Source organism: Mustela nivalis (assembly GCF_964662115.1).
Source record: "Mustela nivalis genome assembly, chromosome: 10".
Lineage (NCBI taxonomy): Eukaryota > Metazoa > Chordata > Mammalia > Carnivora > Mustelidae > Mustela > Mustela nivalis.
This window is the reverse complement of record NC_139029.1, coordinates 107193600-107212798: the sequence shown is the minus strand read 5'-3', so window position 1 is coordinate 107212798 and position 19199 is coordinate 107193600. Positions and strand designations below refer to the sequence as shown.

At 40.2% G+C, this 19199-nt stretch overlaps 1 long non-coding RNA gene across 3 annotated transcripts in view; it reads right to left on the bottom strand.

The window, feature by feature from the left end:
• LOC309842015 overlaps positions 1-14968 on the bottom strand; it is a 37644-nt gene extending 22676 nt beyond the window's left edge. The window contains exons 1-2 of one of the 3 annotated variants that reach the window (XR_014299443.1): positions 14773-14968; positions 3679-3766 (exon numbers count right to left, since the gene is read on the bottom strand). This is a non-coding gene — a long non-coding RNA (uncharacterized lncRNA). Of the gene's footprint in view, positions 1-3678; positions 3767-10777; positions 10849-14772 lie in introns of those variants that run through there. The other 2 variants (XR_014299445.1, XR_014299444.1) reach the window with 2 other exon arrangements.
• Between the last annotated feature and the right edge of the window lie 4231 nt (positions 14969-19199).

Below are 19199 nucleotides of genomic sequence, written 5' to 3'. Positions count from 1 at the left end.
TCCAAGTTTGGTTCAACATCCGCAAATCAATCAATGTGATAAAACACATCAATAAAAGAAAAAACAAGAACCATATGATACTCTCAATAGATGCTGAAAAAGCATTTAACAAAGTACAGCATCCCTTCCTGATCAAAGCTCTTCAAAGTGTAGGGATAGAGGGCACATACCTCAATATTCTCAAAGCCATTTATGAAAAACCCACCGCAAATATCATTCTCAATGGAGAAAAACTGAAAGCTTTTTCGCTAAGGTCAGGAACACGGCAGGGATGTCCATTATCACCACTGCTATTCAACATAGTACTAGAAGTCCTAGCCTCAGCAATCAGGCAACAAAAGGAAATTAAAGGTATCCAAATTGGCAAAGAAGAAGTCAAATTATCACTCTTCACAGATGATATAATACTATATGTGGAAAAGCCAAAAGACTCCACTCCAAAACTGCTAGAACTTGTACAGGAATTCAGTAAAGTGTCAGGATATAAAATCAATGCACAGAAATCAGTTTCATTTCTCTACACCAACAACAAGACAGAAGAAAGAGAAATTAAGGAGTCAATCCCATTTACAATTGCACTCCAAACCATAAGATACCTAGGAATAAACCTAACCAAAGAGGCTAAGAATCTATACTCAGAAAACTATAAAGTACTCATGAAAGAAATTGAGGAAGACACAAAGAAATGGAAAAATGTTCCATGCTCCTGGATTGGAAGAATAAATATTGTGAAAATGTCTATGCTACCTAAAGCAATCTACACATTTAGTGCAATTCCTATCAAAGTACCATCCATCTTCTTCAAAGAAATGGAACAAATAATCCTAAAATTTATATGGAACCAGAAAAGACCTCGAATAGCCAAAGGGATATTGAAAAAGAAAGCCAAAGTTGGTGGGATCACAATTCCGGACTTCAAGCTCTATTACAAAGCTGTCATCATCAAGACAGCATGGTACTGGCACAAAAACAGACACATAGATCATTGGAACAGAATAGAGAGCCCAGAAATAGACCCTCAACTCTATGGTCAAGTAGTCTTTGACAAAGCAGGAAAGAATGTCCAATGGAAAAAAGACAGCCTCTTCAATAAATGGTGTTGGGAAAATTGGACAGCCACATGCAGAAAAATGAAATTGGACCATTTCCTTACACCACACACAAAAATAGACTCAAAATGGATGAAGGACCTCAATGTAAGAAAGGAATCCATCAAAATCCTTGAGGAGAACACAGGCAGCAACCTCTTCGACCTCTGCCACAGCAACATCTTCCTGAACATCGCCAAAGGCAAGGGAAGCAAGAGGAAAAAAGAACTATTGGGATTCCATCAAGATCAAAAGCTTTTGCACAGCAAAGGAAACAGTTAACAAAACCAAAAGACAACTGACAGAATGGGAGAAGATATTTGCAAATGACATATCAGATAAAGGACTAGTGTCCAAAATCTATAAAGAACTTAGCAAACTCAACACCCAAATAACAAATAATCCAATCAAGAAATGGGCAGAGGGCATGAACAGACATTTCTGCAAAGAATACATGCAGATGGACAACAGACACATGAAAAAGTGCTCCACATCACTCGGCATCAGGGAAATACAAATCAAAACCACAATGAGATATCACCTCACACCAGTCAGAATGGCTAAAATCAACAAGTCAGGAAATGACAGATGCTGGCGAGGATGCGGAGAAAGGGGAACCCTCCTACACTGTTGGTGGGAATGCAAGCTGGTGCAATCGCTCTGGAAAACAGCATGGAGGATCCTCAAAATGTTGAAAATAGAACTGCCCTATGACCCAGCAATTGCACTACTGGGTATTTACCCTAAAGATACAAACGCAGTGATCCGAAGGGGCACGTGCACCCGAATGTTTATAGCAGCAATGTCCACAATAGCCAAACTATAGAAAGAACCTAGATGTCCATGAACAGATAAATGGATCAAGAAGATGTGGTATATATACACAATGGAATACTATGCAGCCATCAAAAGAAACGAAAACTTGCCATTTGTGACAATGTGGATGGAACTAGAGCGTATCTAGCTTAGCGAAATAAGTCAAGCGGGGAAAGACAACTATCATATGATCTCCTTGATATGAGCAAGTGGAAATGTAATATGGGGGGTTTGGTGGGTAGGAAAAGAATAAATGGAACAAGATGGGATCGGGAGGGAGACAAACCATAAGTGACTCTTAATCTCACAAAACAAACTGAGGGTTGCTGGGGGGAGGGGGGGTTGGGAAAAGGCGGGTGGGGTTATGGACATTGGGAAGGGTACGTGCTATGGTGAGTGCTGTGAAGTGTGTAAACCTGGGGATTCACAGACCTGTACCCCTGGGGATAAAAATATATGTTAATAATAAATAAAAAAAAATTAAAAAAAGAAGAAAATTTAAAAAAGAAAAAAATGAAAATTACAGCCAAATTGGTAGTTCACAGATTCACATTAAGTTTCTCTGTGCATTTTTTTTCTTATTACAAAAGGAAAACATAAATATTGAAGAAAAGTTGAAAACTCTGATTTAAAAAAAGAACGTAAAAATTATTTGTACTCTCACTGCTCCACGATGATCATTATTAGTGGTTTGTTACATTTCTTCAAGTTTCACTTCCATGCAAACATCCTTTATTCTTTTTTAACAAAAATGGAATCATTCCACATACAATTTTGTGACTTCTCTTTTCACTTAGCATATTATGAAGAACATTTACATATCATTAAATGTTCTTATACAACATTTACAATGGTCATATTGAGGATAAACATTCCATAGTAGTACCAGCACCTATGTAACCACTCCTTTGTAATTGAGTATTTATGCTCTTTCCATGTTAATGTTATAAATATGCTCTGAAGGAATTCTTCATAACAGTATCTTTACAATAATCTTTTATTATTTGCTTATGGATGAATTTCTGAAAGTAAACATGACTGGGTAAAAATTATGCAATATTATAAATTATTACTAGGAATTAAGAACTTGCTCTTCAGAAAGCCTGCCAGTTTTTGATCCGACCAAGTGTCTTATTAAATGACCTCCTGTCAGCTACAGATAGTTGTTGTATTGTCTGACAGTTCAACACATGCGTGCACATACCACGTACACCACACATTTGCAGAAACACAGATTATCTGTGTCTGTTGCTGGGCTCATCTGAACGGATACCGTGGCTTCTGGAATTCTCGCCCACCTCGTACCACTCCCTCTGTGCTCCCTGCTTCTCTGACAGTCTCCAGGTTAGCTCCTGGAGCGCTCCCGCCTCAAGCCAGGTAGTTCTGAGGCCCGCAGGCATTTCCCAACCCCCACCCCGTCCCCGCCCCCATCAGGCCACCTTGGCTGCCCACAGGCGACTCAGGAGCGGCCACCTGGCTACAAGTGGTTCCGCCGCGAAACACCCGGTGGGCACACAGTGCCCTTCTCTCCCCACTCCCATTCCCCTACCCATCTTCGTCCCCCACCCCACACAGAAGGGACAAAACGTTCACGGATCAGAGAACCCTCTGAAGAGGTAAAGTTAAACCAGGGTCACAGAGTGCGCTGTTGGTGCGCTGTTGGTGCGCTGTTGGGTGCTTGAGGCATGCCACGCATCAGCCGCCCCCCCTCCCCCGGCCCCCCGTGCTGCTGGAAACCTGCCCCAAGCACCGCACGGTCCCATGACACTCTTACCCAAAGTGTGCCACAGACTCCACTCTATTCTTTGTGTGTCAATTTCAAAATTGGCCGTCTAATTCTCAAACACTGTTGGGACATAATTCTGGACAAACAAAATGGACAGAGAAAGGAAAGAGGGCAAGGAGGTTATCTAAAATCCACGTCACCGCACAACACCCTCTGAAAATCGCTTCCTCACTCCCCAATTAAAAAAAAAAAAAAAAAAAAAAAAAAAAACGAAAAAAAAAAAAGAAAAACCCTCACATACACTAGACACGCCCTGGCTTTCTGAAACCCCAGACTCAGTTTTTAACTTTTATAGAGTCCAGTTTATACATTTTTTTAAATTTTTAAATTAGTGTTTTTATTTTCATTGGGTAAATATCCAGTAGCAGAATCACTGGATTATATGGTAACTCTATTTTTAATATCTTGATGAACTCCCATACTGCTTTCTACAGTGGCTGTACCAATTAACATTTTCCACAAGTGTTTAATGGTTCCTTTTGATCCACATATTTACACATGTTTCTACTATGGATTGTACTTTTGTTGACCTAAAGAATTTTTGCCTTAACCAAGATCACAAAAATCTATGTTTTCTTCTAGAAATTCTATAGCTAAAATGTATCACATTTAGGTCCTTGATTCGTTTTGAGGTTAATTTCAGATTTGTCCACTGGACTGGTGCTCCTGAGGATTTACCATAGATACTGCAGTGCCAGAAAGGTCCGTGTTCCTGCTTCCCTGGCAACTTTCAGCACACCTTGCACACCAGCGCACACCAAAGGCTGTTTCTCTGTGTTTATGTCCCTTTCCTGGTGTGGTATACTGCCTTTGCTTATTAGTTGGCTTGAGGTATGATTCAGAGAGAGCTTTTTAAAAATTAAAACCAAGGTGGAATCCATTTTATAATGTTAAACTTAGATTAGAATGATCTTTTTGAACTAGTGACCTTAAAAAGATATCTAAAAAACTTGTTACTTTGTCAAGAGAAATTGTCAAGCATTGCAGTTCTCACAATTGAAAATGAAATAAGTAAGGAAGATTTTAAAAATGTTGTTGAATTTGTTCCATTAAAGCCAGGAAAGTAAAATTATAATGCATTCTGTGTTATAAACAAAATATTTAATCACACGGTGAGTTGTAATACTTTTTGATGGCTCGATATTGAGATTTTTTTTTCAATATTTTTTCAACACTTAAATGTTCTAGAAAAAAAAAGTTAACTATTCCGAATCCAGAAAAACATATCTAGAGTGGTACACATTTTTCTTTCTGCCTTAGGCTCCAATAACCAGTACCTGCTGAACACTGGCACTTATTTAAAACTTTAATAATGTTCATCATGGATTTATTTTGCATTAATTTTGGCTTTTAGAAGCTATTGTATTAAAATGTTACTTATTTTTAATTACTGAGTTTTTTGTGCCTCCTTAAATCTTGTGCAGCCCCCTCACTCTTCTTTTCCTAGACCCAGCCCTCCTCAAAATATATTCAAAGAATATTTATAGAATACAATAAAAGCCCACAGAAGTTGGAAGTTCATAGAATCAATCCAAAAAATTGATTGTAGTTTGTAGAATCTAGTCCAACTAGATTTCATTTGCTCATTTATTCATTTTCTCTTCACATGAATCAATACATGCAGTGGCAGCCAGTAGGGTTGAAGAGGCACCTGAAAGAGGTAGGGGTGGGTATAACCATAGTGTGGGTGGGGCATTTACAAGTCCAGGCAGGGGTGATACATAAAGAGAAACTTTTTGAAGTTAAAATGAAAAAGGAAAGGAAAAAGGAAAAGGATTTCACAGTGGTTGTTAGAATAGCAGTATCTTGGTGAACTTAGGGCCTTAAGAAATATCTAAAGTGGCCATGCAAAGTTCTCAGGTATTGATCAGTGATTTTCATGTTGAAACACTATGCTATGTTCTCTACTACACAAATTTTCTTTTTAGTGTTGTTCTTATTTAAAAAGAGTGCCTCAGTGGGCACCTGGGTAGCTCAGTCAGTTAAGTGCCCAACTCTTGATCTAAGCTCAGGTCTTCTTCTCAGGGTTGTGAAATGGGGCCCTGACTTGGGCTCTGTGCTCAGAATGGAGCCTCCTAAAAATCAAAGAAAAGCAAAAAAAGAATTAAAAAAAAATTAAAGTAAGTGTGTCTTAGAAAATAGCTGCTGTCATATCTTGTGGGGAAAATGTACTTTTCATGTACCAGACACTATTCACTTGTATACGAATATGAATTTATATGAATTCATTTAAACTTCCTTAACAATCCACTAGGGTAGGCATTGTTAGTATCTCATTTTACAGATGAGAAGGCTCTGGCATGGTGAGATTAAGGAACTGCTCAGGTTATACAGTAAGTCCAGAACCTAGATTTGGACCCTAGCAGTCTGACTTCTGACTCTGCCTTGTAATTGCCAAGCTGTGCTACTTTACACATACAGGAGTATCTGAATGCAACAAGATGGGATAGATCAAATATGTGTGTATTCATTTTCCATTGATGCTCTAACAAATTATCAGGTTAATTTTAAAGAGAAAAGTCACAGACTATGGGTAGATATGGATCAGACATTCTGTATGTCTGTTTGTTAAGTCTATCCTTTCTGGGAGTATTCTCTCTCTGTGTGTGTAGAAATGAGTGGATATAGGCAACTGTGGGTAAGCCAAATGTTCAAAGTAAAAGTGTGGACCTATTCTAAGAAGAGGAAGGGCTAATAAGCCCCAGTGGTCATGCACGATGATGACCAGGAGAAGGTGTTTCCAAGAATGTGTTGTAATGATGATGGATTTGCAAGATGTTCGGGAAGAGAGCTGTGTGTGCAGGCACACACTCTCTTGAGGAGTGGAGAGTTTATTGACCTGCCAACCACCTGAGGTCCTCATGGGCACACTGGAGCCAATATTAAACTGAGGCACACCAGACTCTGCCCAGGAATGGATGAACATGGAGACAAGACAAGGACACAGATTAAGGAGAGGTATGGGATAAAATAGCCCCATGAGCACAGGCACTTGAACCATAGCTATGAGAGAGCTTTAGTCCAGTGAGGGCTGGCTCTAGACCAAAAATTAATTGATACGCTTTGGTGAGAGGAGAAGGAGAGGGAGGAGGGCACTTTAACTTCCCTTACTCAATCAAAAGCCACTAGTTCTTTAGTGTTATCAGGTAGTCTTAACAATGGTGAGTTTCCACTAAGCCCCAGTATTCTAAATGGCACAGCAGTTACAAAATTGTATGCATTTGACTAACATGCATGCATGTATCTACATCAGGATGACCTATAAGAATTTGCTGTTTTTTGGTGGAACATCTCTTTGAAATACAGTGGTGGAACATCTCTTTGAAATACAGTGGTGGGGGAAAATATGGTTTGATGTCCAAATTTTAATTATTGCCTCAAACTTGTCATCAGGAGATCTAAGTAGTTTGTTTTTCCCCAGAAAAATTTGGAAGGGAGGGTCCTCTTGCCTAACTTCCGGTCCACTTTTCTTTTTAAAGATTGCTTCCTTCTTTCAGGTTAAGATCCCATTGAGAGCCTACATCTGATATTTAGGTGTGCTTTGCCAAGCCATCTCCATGCTGAGACCTGATCACATTTATGGAATGATAGGTACTATGTTTCCATCCTCATGAGAGAGACTGTACTCATTGAAGTGGGCTGTAGCACAGAGTTTTTGCAGTTTACTGGTGTACTTCTGAGTAACCTTTGATTCCGTCTCCTTGATGGTGACCAAAAATGCTGCTAGAGGACTGAAACTTTAAATGTAATTGTCAGCACAGGGAAAGAAACATATTTTGAGTATTTGCAGAATGTTTATGTCAAAATGTTTTGGGAGCAGTAGTTTCATTTTTAACTTCAGAGATTAGATCATTTATTTTATGCATGAGGAGATATTCGCACTTAAGCTGCTGTGGGCATTTATGTTACTTTAATAGCAATCATTTTTACTCTTTTAAGAGTTTTAAAGAGGTTCATACTTAAAGTACTTTTATCTTAAAGATATCTGTCTTTCCCATGACATTGTTTTGTTTCTGAAGGTCAGTTTTATTTTTCAAAAATTATATCTTTTTCATAAGTACATATTTTCATTTGTTATTTTGTTTTTTAGAATGTATTATTTCTTTCAGGAGTACAAGGTCTGTGATTCATCAGTCTTAAATAATTCACAGCACTCACCAGGCACATACCCTTTCCAATGTCCATCACTCAGTCACCCCGTCCCTCCCATTGCCCTCCCTCCCAGCAACCCTCAGTTTGTTTCCTAAGATTAAGAGTCCCTTATGGTTTGTCTCCCTCTCTGGTTTAAAATTGTTTCCTTTTTCCCTCCTTCCCCTATGATCCTCTGTCTTGTTTCTCAAATTACTCATATAAGTGAGATGATGATTTTCTTTTTCTGATTGACATATTTTGTGTAGCATAACACCCTCAAGTTCCAACTACATTGCTGCAATGATTTTGGGGGGGGCAGTTGATAGCTGCACAGTATTCAATTAGCATATATACCACATCATTATCCATTCATCTGTTGATGCTCATCTAGGCTCCATTGATACTTTGACTCCATTTCTGTTATGATCATTCAGTTCACATGCCCCTTGGGATCACTACATTTGTATATTTGAAGTAAAAACCAGTAGTGCATTGCTGGTTCACTATTTTCAACTGTTTGAGGAAATTCCACATTATTCTTCAGAGTGCTGTACCAGTTTACATTCCAGGCAACAGAGCCAGATGGTTCCCATGGCTCCTCAATTTCACAAGCATCTCTCAATTCCTGACTTCCACCCTCCCCTCTGCTCTCCTCCCAGTTCCTCTCCAGCCACACTGGATGCCTTTTTCATCCCCTCTGGCCAAACCAGCTTCTGGTACTGAGGCTCTGCAGCAGAGGTCCCTTCTTCCTGACACAATGCACCCAGATTGTGGAGGAATAGCTCTTTTTTTTTTTTTTTTTTTTTTTTTTTTCATTCTGTCCTCAGCACTGTCACCCTCAGTGAGGCCTTTCAGGCCTTCCTATCCAATGACTTTGCAGCCTTCCTTTGGAGCACATTTTGTTTGCCACATGAAAAACTTGCCCTTTTATTTTGCATGGCATTGTTTCCTGTGCTGATCCATCTCTAGACTGTGGGCTCTTAAAGGGGAGGAGCCGTAGGTATCTCCAGTGTCATGCATGGGACCACCAAGGTACCTGGCCACAGGGGAGTACTTTAGGGTAGAGTTAGTGAATGAATAATTGAGATGGTCTTGGAGCCCACCTTCCCTATTAAGCACCTAGACTGTGGGGGAGAAGTGCTACTCCAAGTTTCAAGCTGTTTCTGAACAGGGGGACAATCGCAATGGTTTCAGCCTGACTCTTCCTGCTCCAGTTCCTCCAGCAGTACTGCATAGGTACTGAGGACGGGGTGTGCCCTGCATCCTGTTCTCCAGCTGTCCTGGGACAGCCCAAGGCCAGCAGAAAGTCCAGGAAAGACATGCTGTTTTCCTTTATTTGTTTTGTTTTGTTTTGGCAAGGGGATCCTCAAGTGACTGGCTTTCCAGAGTCACAGGAGCAAAGGAGTACAATCTCCAGGCTCCAAGGGCAGAGGAACAGACATCAGAAACCTCCCTTTCCTCCTTTTCTGTGCACTCTCTCAGTGTGCTCTTTACAACACCCTCACTTCAGCCAGAAGAGTGCTTCTGCACTGACCCCTATATGTGCCTGGGAAAACCCTCAAGGTCTCATCGAGACTAGTCTTGTCACTGGGTTCCAAACATAGTGTTTGGAGTGCTCTTGTATTTTCCCAGAGGACATAAGCACATGAGGAACAGGCAGGATAAAAGGTCCTCAACATGACTAACCATCAGGAAAATGCAACCAAGAGCATAATGAGCTATCCCATCACATCAACTGGAAAAGCTATCCTAAGAAAGGCAAGAGGTAACAAAGGCCGGATATGGAGAAAAGGGAACCCTTAGACACCACTGGTGGGAATGCACATTGGGAAAGTCACTATGCAAAACAGTATGGAGATTCCTGGAAAAAGATAAAAATAGATCTACCATAGGATCTCACAGTTCCATGTCTGGGAACATACCCATAGAAAACCAAGGAATATGAAAACAAAGAACTCCAGGAACCCACCTCCATGTTCAAGAAGCATTATTTTCAAGATCCAAGACACCAAAAACATCAGTGCCCTTTAGTGATGACTGGATAAAGAAGTGTTTACCTATATATTGGGATAGGAATCAGCCATAAGGAAAGAAAATCCTGCTATGTGTGACAATAGTAATTTACTACTCAAGCATTATGCCAAGAAAGATGAGTGAAGCAGAGGAAAGTAAATACTATCTATATTCAGGTATAGAGATAGATATAGATATTACATAGATAGATACTAGATACATGAATAGATAGATATTTTCCCCTTCTATTCAGAATCAGAAACAAAGAAAAGGAGAAAAACTAACTAGAAAAAGACATCAGCTTAAAGGAACCAAAAGCAGAGGTTGGAGGATGGAGCAAGGATTGAGTGAATGGTGAAAAGGTACAAACTTCCAGTTTTAAGATAAATAAGTAATATTTATAACATGATGACTACTCTTCATAATGCTCTATGGTGTATTTCAGAGGTGTTAAGAGTTCTCTAGAGTTCTTAACTCTCTTAATTCGAGAGTTCTCATCACACAAAGAATCTTCCCTTTCTTTTTTCTTTCTTTTCTTTTTGTACCTCTGAGAGATGATGACAATGAACTAAACTTATTCTGGTAATCATTTTAGGTCCTGTGAAAGTGAAATCATTATGTTGTATACCCAAAATGTACACAGTTCTCTATATCAATTATATCAATAAAACTGGGGCCAGAAATATTTTACTATTCATAATGGACCTCAGGAAAGTTGACTTGGTAAACGAGTGACACGTAAACAAAACTGAAAACAGCAGAACCTTAAGTCAGTAGATTATGATAGGCATAAAACCATCCAAGCCACCTGCATGAATAATGGATTCTAAGTTGAAAAAACAGTAAATTAAAACTCAAGGAGATGAAGTAGAATGTTCAATTTGGGTTGAGTTTCAAAAAATTTTCAAGGAAAATGTATCTTAATAAATTAACTGAAAATTACCTTCTCAAATAACATTTTCCTATTTGGGACAATTCTGATTTTAAACCTTGAAGTAGGCACAGAAGGACAACATTTTGTTTGCTCCAAGTTATCTCAAGGAAAATGGCTGGAGTAAAATGCCCGAGATAGAGCCTACCTGGAAGGATATAAATGGCAGATGAAATGGTCCTGTGTTCATTTCTCCATCTTTGCAGACTTTCAGTGTAATTTATTTTTAGGTCAGGCAGTCCATGAAGTTCTAAATGTTTTAAATACATTATTATCTTTGTAAACCCCCCTGTAACCCATCTTCCCATTTCACTACATCTTGTAAAACTAAAACTCTCTAGCATGAGTGAGAATCTTCCCATGAGCACCTCCTTCCAGCCTTGGCAAACACTATTCTCCTTTCTGTCCTTAGGGATCTACTTTAGGTAGGTCCTAAGAGTGGAGTCAAATTTTGTATTTTTATGAATACTCATTTCACTTATCATATATCCTCAATGTTTGTCCATGTTGTGGTACATGTCAATGTTTTTTTCTTCTTTACAGAAGGAATACTATCCCAACATGTGTATGCATGCAACATCTGTTCTTCCCTGGACAGACATTTGGATTGCGTTCGTGGGTTAGCTTTTATGAATAATACTGCCATGAAAAAGTGTGTTCAGGTATGTCTTCAAGACCATGTTGCCCATTTGGATGTCTACTCCAGAAGTGGAATTACTAGAATAATTCTAATAATTGATTTTTTTGAAGAACTGCCATACTGGTTTCACAATGATGCCGTTAAACATTCCTATCACACACAATGAACAACATTCCACTGTCTCTCTTCTTTGCCAATACTTGATATTTTCTTTTCTTCTAAGTCTTTTTTTTTTTTTCTTTTTCTGGGGCAAGTCTTCCTCAGGGATATGAAGTGATACCTCATTCCTTCTTATAATCTGTATTTCTTGAAAAATTAGTGAAGGGAAGTATCTTTTAAAATTTCTTTCCATGTGCATAGATTTGAGTTTACATCTCTTCACCATGTGTACATTCACACATCACATTTAGTTTGTCTTTTGTTGTTGAGTTTCTGGGATCTCTAGATATTGCAGATATTGAGCCCCTGCCAGATACATTGTTTACAAATACATTCTCCCATTTTGAAGACTATGCTTTCCCTTGAATGTCTTTAAAGTCACAAAGATTTTAAGTATTCTGAATGTCCAGTATGTGAATTTATTTTTCCTTTCCATCCTGTGCTTTGCAGGTTCTATCCATTAAATCACTGTCAAATCCTGTTTTGTGAAGCTGATGAAGATGATTATTGCTGAGCCCCAACTTCAGAGATGAAAGAGGTTTACAGGTCTATACTGGGATTCTAACTAATGCAATGGCATGATGATAGGAATAGGTATGGTGGGCCAGCAGGAGATGTGTACTCAAAATGATACCCTGCCCATTTTGGGTACCACCTATGTGGATGATGGGAGCAGTGAGATATATGACTGGACATGTCCCCAAGCTAAGCTCTTCTTCAAAGTGAGCCTTTTTTTGTACTCTGCTCCACTAATGTTTGAAGAGTATCTTAATCAAATGAGGGACATAGTCTTCCACGACAAAGGGTGATGAAAGTGGTGTGCTGACACCTGTCTCCAAAGAACTTCTAATCCCTCTATCATGGTGAGCCACTGTCTGGAGTCAATTGCCAAGAAGGTTAGAATGACTCAAGGACACTGGGATCAAACCCAAAGTGGGACCAGTCTAAAATTGTCATGCTGAGCTGAATTCACATAGGAACTTTGTATACTTCTTGTGTTTTCCCAGTTCATGGTCACTTAGTTCTGCAGGTTCTTCTATGGGAGAGAGGGGAGAGCCCTGTTTGCTGGTGAGCTAGAGAGCTATGGTACCTCAATGAGTGAGATGGAGACCCTGACTATAGTTATCCCACAAGTGAACAAAAGGGATTGATGTCATGAATGATAAAAGCATCAGCTGCCAGTGTCCATGCCACCTGCCTGGAAAACGTGTAGTGAGGCCCTTATAGATGATGGAGGGTGCACACTCCTGTGTAGTAACTCCTGTGGCAAGTACGGATGTTACCTGCTTGAGGTGACTCAGCTTGGGGAGGGGGGGAGTGTTTGCCACCCTATCAAGAGTGTTGCAAATTGACTAGAAAGGCAAGAAGACAGGAACTGGTGAAATTATGTTTGAAAATCTCTTTAGAGCTGAAATAAAAATGGCACTGTGCCCTGAGAATTGCATCATGTACAGGCTATCTCATTTCATTGCTTGAGGGAAGAAAAGAAATCATCTTGTGTTTTCCACATTGAAAAAAGGCTGCGAATGGATGGTAGGTCTCTAGGCAGTAATTCTCTTCTGCCACCTAGAGCAGTATGATGTTCCATGAGGACTTGTATTGCTGGGCCGAGAAAGAAGAACGGATGCAGACAGAGCCTGAGTGGCAAAGTTGCAGGGCCAGGTGAGGGCTGAGCAGTGGGGCGGGGAACCGGTCCTGGGTCTTGGCACACACGCCCACCCTCCTGCCTGCAAATTCATCCAGTCCCAATCTGTTCTCAGAGGCAAGTATAATTATTCCCTCTTCCAGGAAGTCCTTGATGCCTTTCCTAGATCCCTACTGACTAACTAGATGGGTCTTCCACTCCTTTCTTAGCAACCTATCCCAGGAAATGTGAGAAGGAGGAGAGGGGTTGGAACCAAGGAATATTCTTCCCAGGGACATCTCTGATACCCACTGCCTCCCCTTCCCTATAGGAAGTTCCACATATGCTCACCTTATTCTTTTGTGCTAGCTGATTTCATTCCCCTGAAAAGTAGACAACCAATGTGCCCCAGAAAGAGCCCTAGCACCTTACACCCACCCTTCCTTAGGCTGTGCATAGGCCAGGACACAGGAGGGACACTCAGACACAGACAATGGGACTGGTGTCAAGGTCAGGCCCTGGGGTCAAGAGAAAGGTAGACATGTGGCAGATGAATTGGCTCCAGGTTGGCACCCTGCTGCACAACTCTCTCTAATGACAAACGTTTTTAAAGATAGAAAAGCAGTTTCTTAGGATCATGAAAGCAACTCAGCTGGGCCTCCCATAGCATATCTTGGCAACCTTGATCCAGTATTCCCCCACCATGGCCCTGTCCCAGGCTGCCATGCTTGGGTTGCCAAGACACATGGTAATGACACAGCTGGCCACAGCACTGAACTGGGTGATGAGGGCCCATCCTGTGGGTGCCAGAGCTCATGCCCATACTTATTCCTCTTGGACCAAAAGGAGCCAAGGTATTGATCGGACAGCACCCTCTTGAACAGCTCCTAGAGAACAGAGGGAGGATGTTTACCCAAACACTGTTCACACGTGCAAGATTCATGTCCTAGGTAGAGGTCACAAGTCAGAGCTGGAGAGCAGGAAGCTGTGAATGTGGCCTGAGACTGGTTGGAGAGCCTGGATTTCATTCCATTCTTTTTCACTGAGGGAACCCAATACAGGATAGCCCAGGGGCAAATAGAGGCAAGTGAAGGATCATCCTAGCATATCACCCCAGCTCCAGGGGACAGTTCCAGGTGGTACTCCCAAGGGGGCATCTTCTCCTCCAAATGTTCTTCCCTGTGGTCCCTCTCTCCTTTCAGATGCCCATTCTCACATGATTGCTGAAACCATCGGTTTGTCTGTCTACCCTGTCCTTAAGGACACATCAGATGCCTAATCCAGGCTGAGGGTGTTCAGGCTCCAAGGCAGATGGGTGGGCCACTCATGGACTTGGCTGCACACAGGGAGCTGCCATCCTCCACCCGAGGGACCAGAGCCTGCCCCTTTATGTTCTATCACTTCTGGCGCATTTCATACATGTGGCAACTCTGCCTCAGTCCTTATCAGTGCACTTTACAGTGGCTAACTGAACATAAAAACAAAAACAACAAAACTCTCTTCAGTTTCATGAACTCACAATACATACAGACACACAGACACAGACACACACACACACACACACACACACACACACACACTAACCTGCTGATAGACTTTGTTTACAAAGTTGACATAAGTCAACTTATGAGCACACAGTGCTGTGCTCTTCTTCAATGCTACAAAGGCTGGGGTTGCTGAGTCTTTGGTCGCAGAAGGTGATGGAATGGTTTTTGTCCTGTACTGAGGGACCACTGCCATCCAGTTCCCATACCCTCTCTTTGTATGTGCCACCACCAACAGTCTGGAAGAAAGGCATACCACTTCTGAGTGGGCCTCTTTGGCCCTCAAGAATACCTGGTGAAATGGATGACTTGATTTATTTTTAAAAACTCTGATTCCCATCAACTTGAAGGCAAGCTAGACACCAGCACTGCTCAAAGCACAAGGGGCTCCAGGACCTGTACTTACCAATTCCCCAATTCACCTTCTCCAACTCAGTTATTTTAACAGGACAGCACTATATTATTGCATGGAGGGAGGCTCAACCAAGGTTTTCTCAACCAAAACCTTTAACTTATACCTACAAAATCATAGAACAGATTGTGTCAAAGAATTTATACTACGATCACCTTTGGTTTCTAAATTCAGCACTCACTCTGTGGTCACAGAGATCTGAAAGTTCAGTGGTTTTTTGCAGCCACAATATTGGAAAGCATTATTTGGTTCATGGACTAAGTGACATCTGATGGAGGAGTGTCAAAATCATTAGAGGGTATTTCATGAGAAGAATCTTGATCTGAGCTTTATATTCAGAATCTCAGATTGAACTTAACTGAAATATTTATAAAACTTTAAATATTTAGAAGGCTTTTAGAGCACAAAGAAATAAAATAATTCATGCTCATGTATACTGTAGATTTTTGCACTTATCTTCCCAAAGAATTAGTTTCTTCCAAATATAATACATGTATAATTTTGCTTCAGTTTTATAAATTCTATTATTTTTCAAGTGTCAAAAATGTCAACTCAAATACCACTAAAATTCTACCCTCTGTGCATATTTTTACAACAAATGATAAGAGTAATACAAAGTAGTAATTTCGGTAACTACCAAGGATTGTTTGAAAGCAAATATCCAATTACCAATCTCTAAGGAAAATTAATGGAAGATTCTAACATTTTCCTCTTCATGCCTTAGCTATTAAGTTTGTATGGCTTATCAAAGGTAGTGTCATACTGTAAGATGAGCTGTCCTATAGAAATTATTTTATCCTATTTATGCATCAACCATTTTCCACAGAAAAATATAATTTTACTCATTTTTAGTGATATACAAGTGTATATATAATAACTTATATGGAGATGTACATGTGCACCTACATATATATTCTTTAATCTATAAAGTATGGAGGTTGGATTAAGTCTAATGTCTCTCATACAGCTTGATAACCTGTGACTCTTTGATCAGTAACTTCCATTTTCCCACAGGTCAGAGAAACGGGGAAAAATGCACATATGAACATATGTAGCACGTTAAAAAATGATCACAAATCCTGTGACTCCCCATTCCCTTTGATTCACATGGGCTCTGTGACTGTGTTAAACAGTGGAAGAGGGTGGAAGAAACCTGTGTCAGTTTCAGGCCCAAGTCCAAAAGGAACCCCTCTCTTGGAGCATTTGCTATTGGAGCTCTGAGTGGACAGGAAAGAAGTCCAACACCTTGTTACAAAGACTGCACGGAAGTGGGGGGCCAGCTGAGCCTCATCTCCCAACTGTACCCATCAAAGTGACAGGCATGTGCATAAAGTCATCCTGAATCCTCTAGACCAAGCAGCCGCCTGCTGAAGGCCACCACCCACTGACCGCAGTTAATGCCGTATTAAGCATAAAAATTGCCCCATGAGATCCTGCCCTAATTTCTGACCCCCAAAACATATGTAATATGACAAAAGTGTTGTTTTAAGCCACCAAATTTTGAAGTCATTACATAACTAATTGGGTAACATGGCAAATACGTATCCAAAATAATGTAAATCAAGGAATATGTTTAAAGACACCAAGTTATCTTAAAAAGTTCTCTGAACACACAGAAAAACAGAAAGAGACCCATAAATACAGAGAACAAATTGATCGTTTCCAAAGAGGAGGCAGTGGGTGGACAGGCAAAATGAGTGAAGTACAGTGGGAGACAACAGGCTTCCAGTTACAAAATTAGTAAGTTGCAGTATGAAAGGCACAGCATAGGGAATACGGTTGGTGGTACAGTATGGCGAGCACAGCATAACATACAGACTTGTCAAATCCTATGTTTTATATCTGAAACTAATGCAATATTGTGGGTCAACTATACTTCAATTAAAAAATCAAAATAAGTTAAAAAAAATTAAACTGAGCTCTATTATCCAAATAGGACATACGAGATGGATTTCCCATCATACCATAAATTGAAAACAACTTCTCTTGATAGAACAATGCTTTCCTTAGTCTTAGTCCCTACTCCCTCCACAAAAAAACTACTTTCCAAAAACATCTTGGTATTTTGACAAACGATTATAACTGCAGTGAGTGATGAGAGTGAAAACAAACTGATAATCCAAGTTTCCTCATTTCTTATCCCTTTTATGAAGATGAACAGTAAAATCATATGTAAGAATTAACCACAGAGAGAGGTCCATTTTCCACTCACTATAATCAAGCTGGAATTCTCAACTATTATTTAGTATTAGTTGATTCTGGTGGCAAATGCAAATATGGTTTCACTTCTTGGGCACATGAGGAAGATTTGGTCGGTGAAACAGACATACCAGGTTGGCCCAGGCCTGCACTGCCAGGGTTCAGAAAATTGCAAGACACAACCTGACACTTAAAACTTTCCATCAACAACTACCCCTGCCCCCCGACATCTTGTTCCTTCACACAGACAGCTCATACTGAGACCTGTCCACTGGTCAAGCTAAAGGGGAATGCCCACAAACTAGGTGGGAAATGAGAGGATGCAACTGCAGCTCTGTGGGGATGCCTAAGGCCACTGAATGCCCCGTCATGATTCTCCAGCACAGATGGGGGCAGCCTGCACCACGTGGGTAGAGCTCTAGGACACAGAAAGTACTGGAGTGGCAGTCAACAAACAAATGTGTTTGTGTAATATATAAGCCCCCATAGGGTTGTCAATTTGTGGGATTCACTTTTTTGAACTGTTCACCCCATGACATACAACTTCAGGAAACCCAGAGCCCATGGATTATTGTTGAAGGGCACATTTGGAATCAATCAAAGTGTAACTAAGCGTAATCATACACATAAATACAAATATCATTAAAAAAATCAATACCACCTCAAACTTTCTTTTTCATTCCCAAATGAGCTTTTATGGGCTTTAATATCAATTAATGTGCTTATAGAACTGGCAAAAAACAGTCACTGATGAAATTTTAAAATTACCACTCTGCTTTCCCTAATTTCTGTTGATGTACTTTTATCTCACACAAAAATGAATTACTAAGGAATAAATCATACTTCACTGAAAACGTTTCAGCTGAAATGATGCACCCAGATGTACAGTTTTGGTCAGGCTTATGCTGTTGTTGTCAACATAGTATACAGGGTGTAAGAGCTACTGTCTTTTCCTTCTCCCATGAATATTAGCCTAACAGATTCTTCAAGTGGAAAGAAAACTTAGTCTAGAAGATACACTAATTCCTCTCCTCCCTGTTGAAAAATACTGTTAGAGGTATTAGTTTTAGATAGAGAAGCAAGTTCACTTTGGAAAAAAGCACACACACACAAAACTCTCAAACATGACCTTTAATACAGCGATAAGGGTGAAAGTGTAAACTTCATTTGGAAACAGCACTCAAAATACTGTTTTGAAGGGCCTTTACAACAGCGGTATACTCTTTGAAAAGATTTTTCAGATCAACTGATTGAGTCATATTTACTTTACCTAGGGACAATTAGATAAAATTTAAAATTCCAAACAAAAACTTTTAGGACACAAATAAAATTATATGTGTTTTTATTCCTGCAACTACCTCCAAAATCTAATATTCAATGGTTTAAATTGCTGAGTTTCTCATTTGCAATGTAGATGAAGGGAGGAACATAGCAGACACGTGTGAGATGAGGTGTGAGACATAAAAGGGAGCACAGGAGGCAACTGACCAGCTGAATAGCGACTGCCCCAAAGATGACCATATACTGAGCCCAAGAAACTCTGAGTACTTTACCTTCCCTGGCAAAAGGGATTTAGCAAGCATGATTAAATTAAGGTGTGAGGGGGGAGAGATTATCCTGGATTACCTCGGTGGTCCCAATGTAATCATGAGGATCCATAAGGAGAGAGGAGGATCAGAATCAGAAGGCAATGTGAAGTTGGAAACAGAGGGATAAAAGGTGGTGCAATGAAGGGCCAGAAGCCAGGGAATGCAGGCAGCTTTAGAAGCAGGACAAGGCAAGAAAATGGATTCTCCTCTAGAGCCTCCAGAAGGAACACAGGCTGATAACACCTTGATTTTACCACACTGAGACTG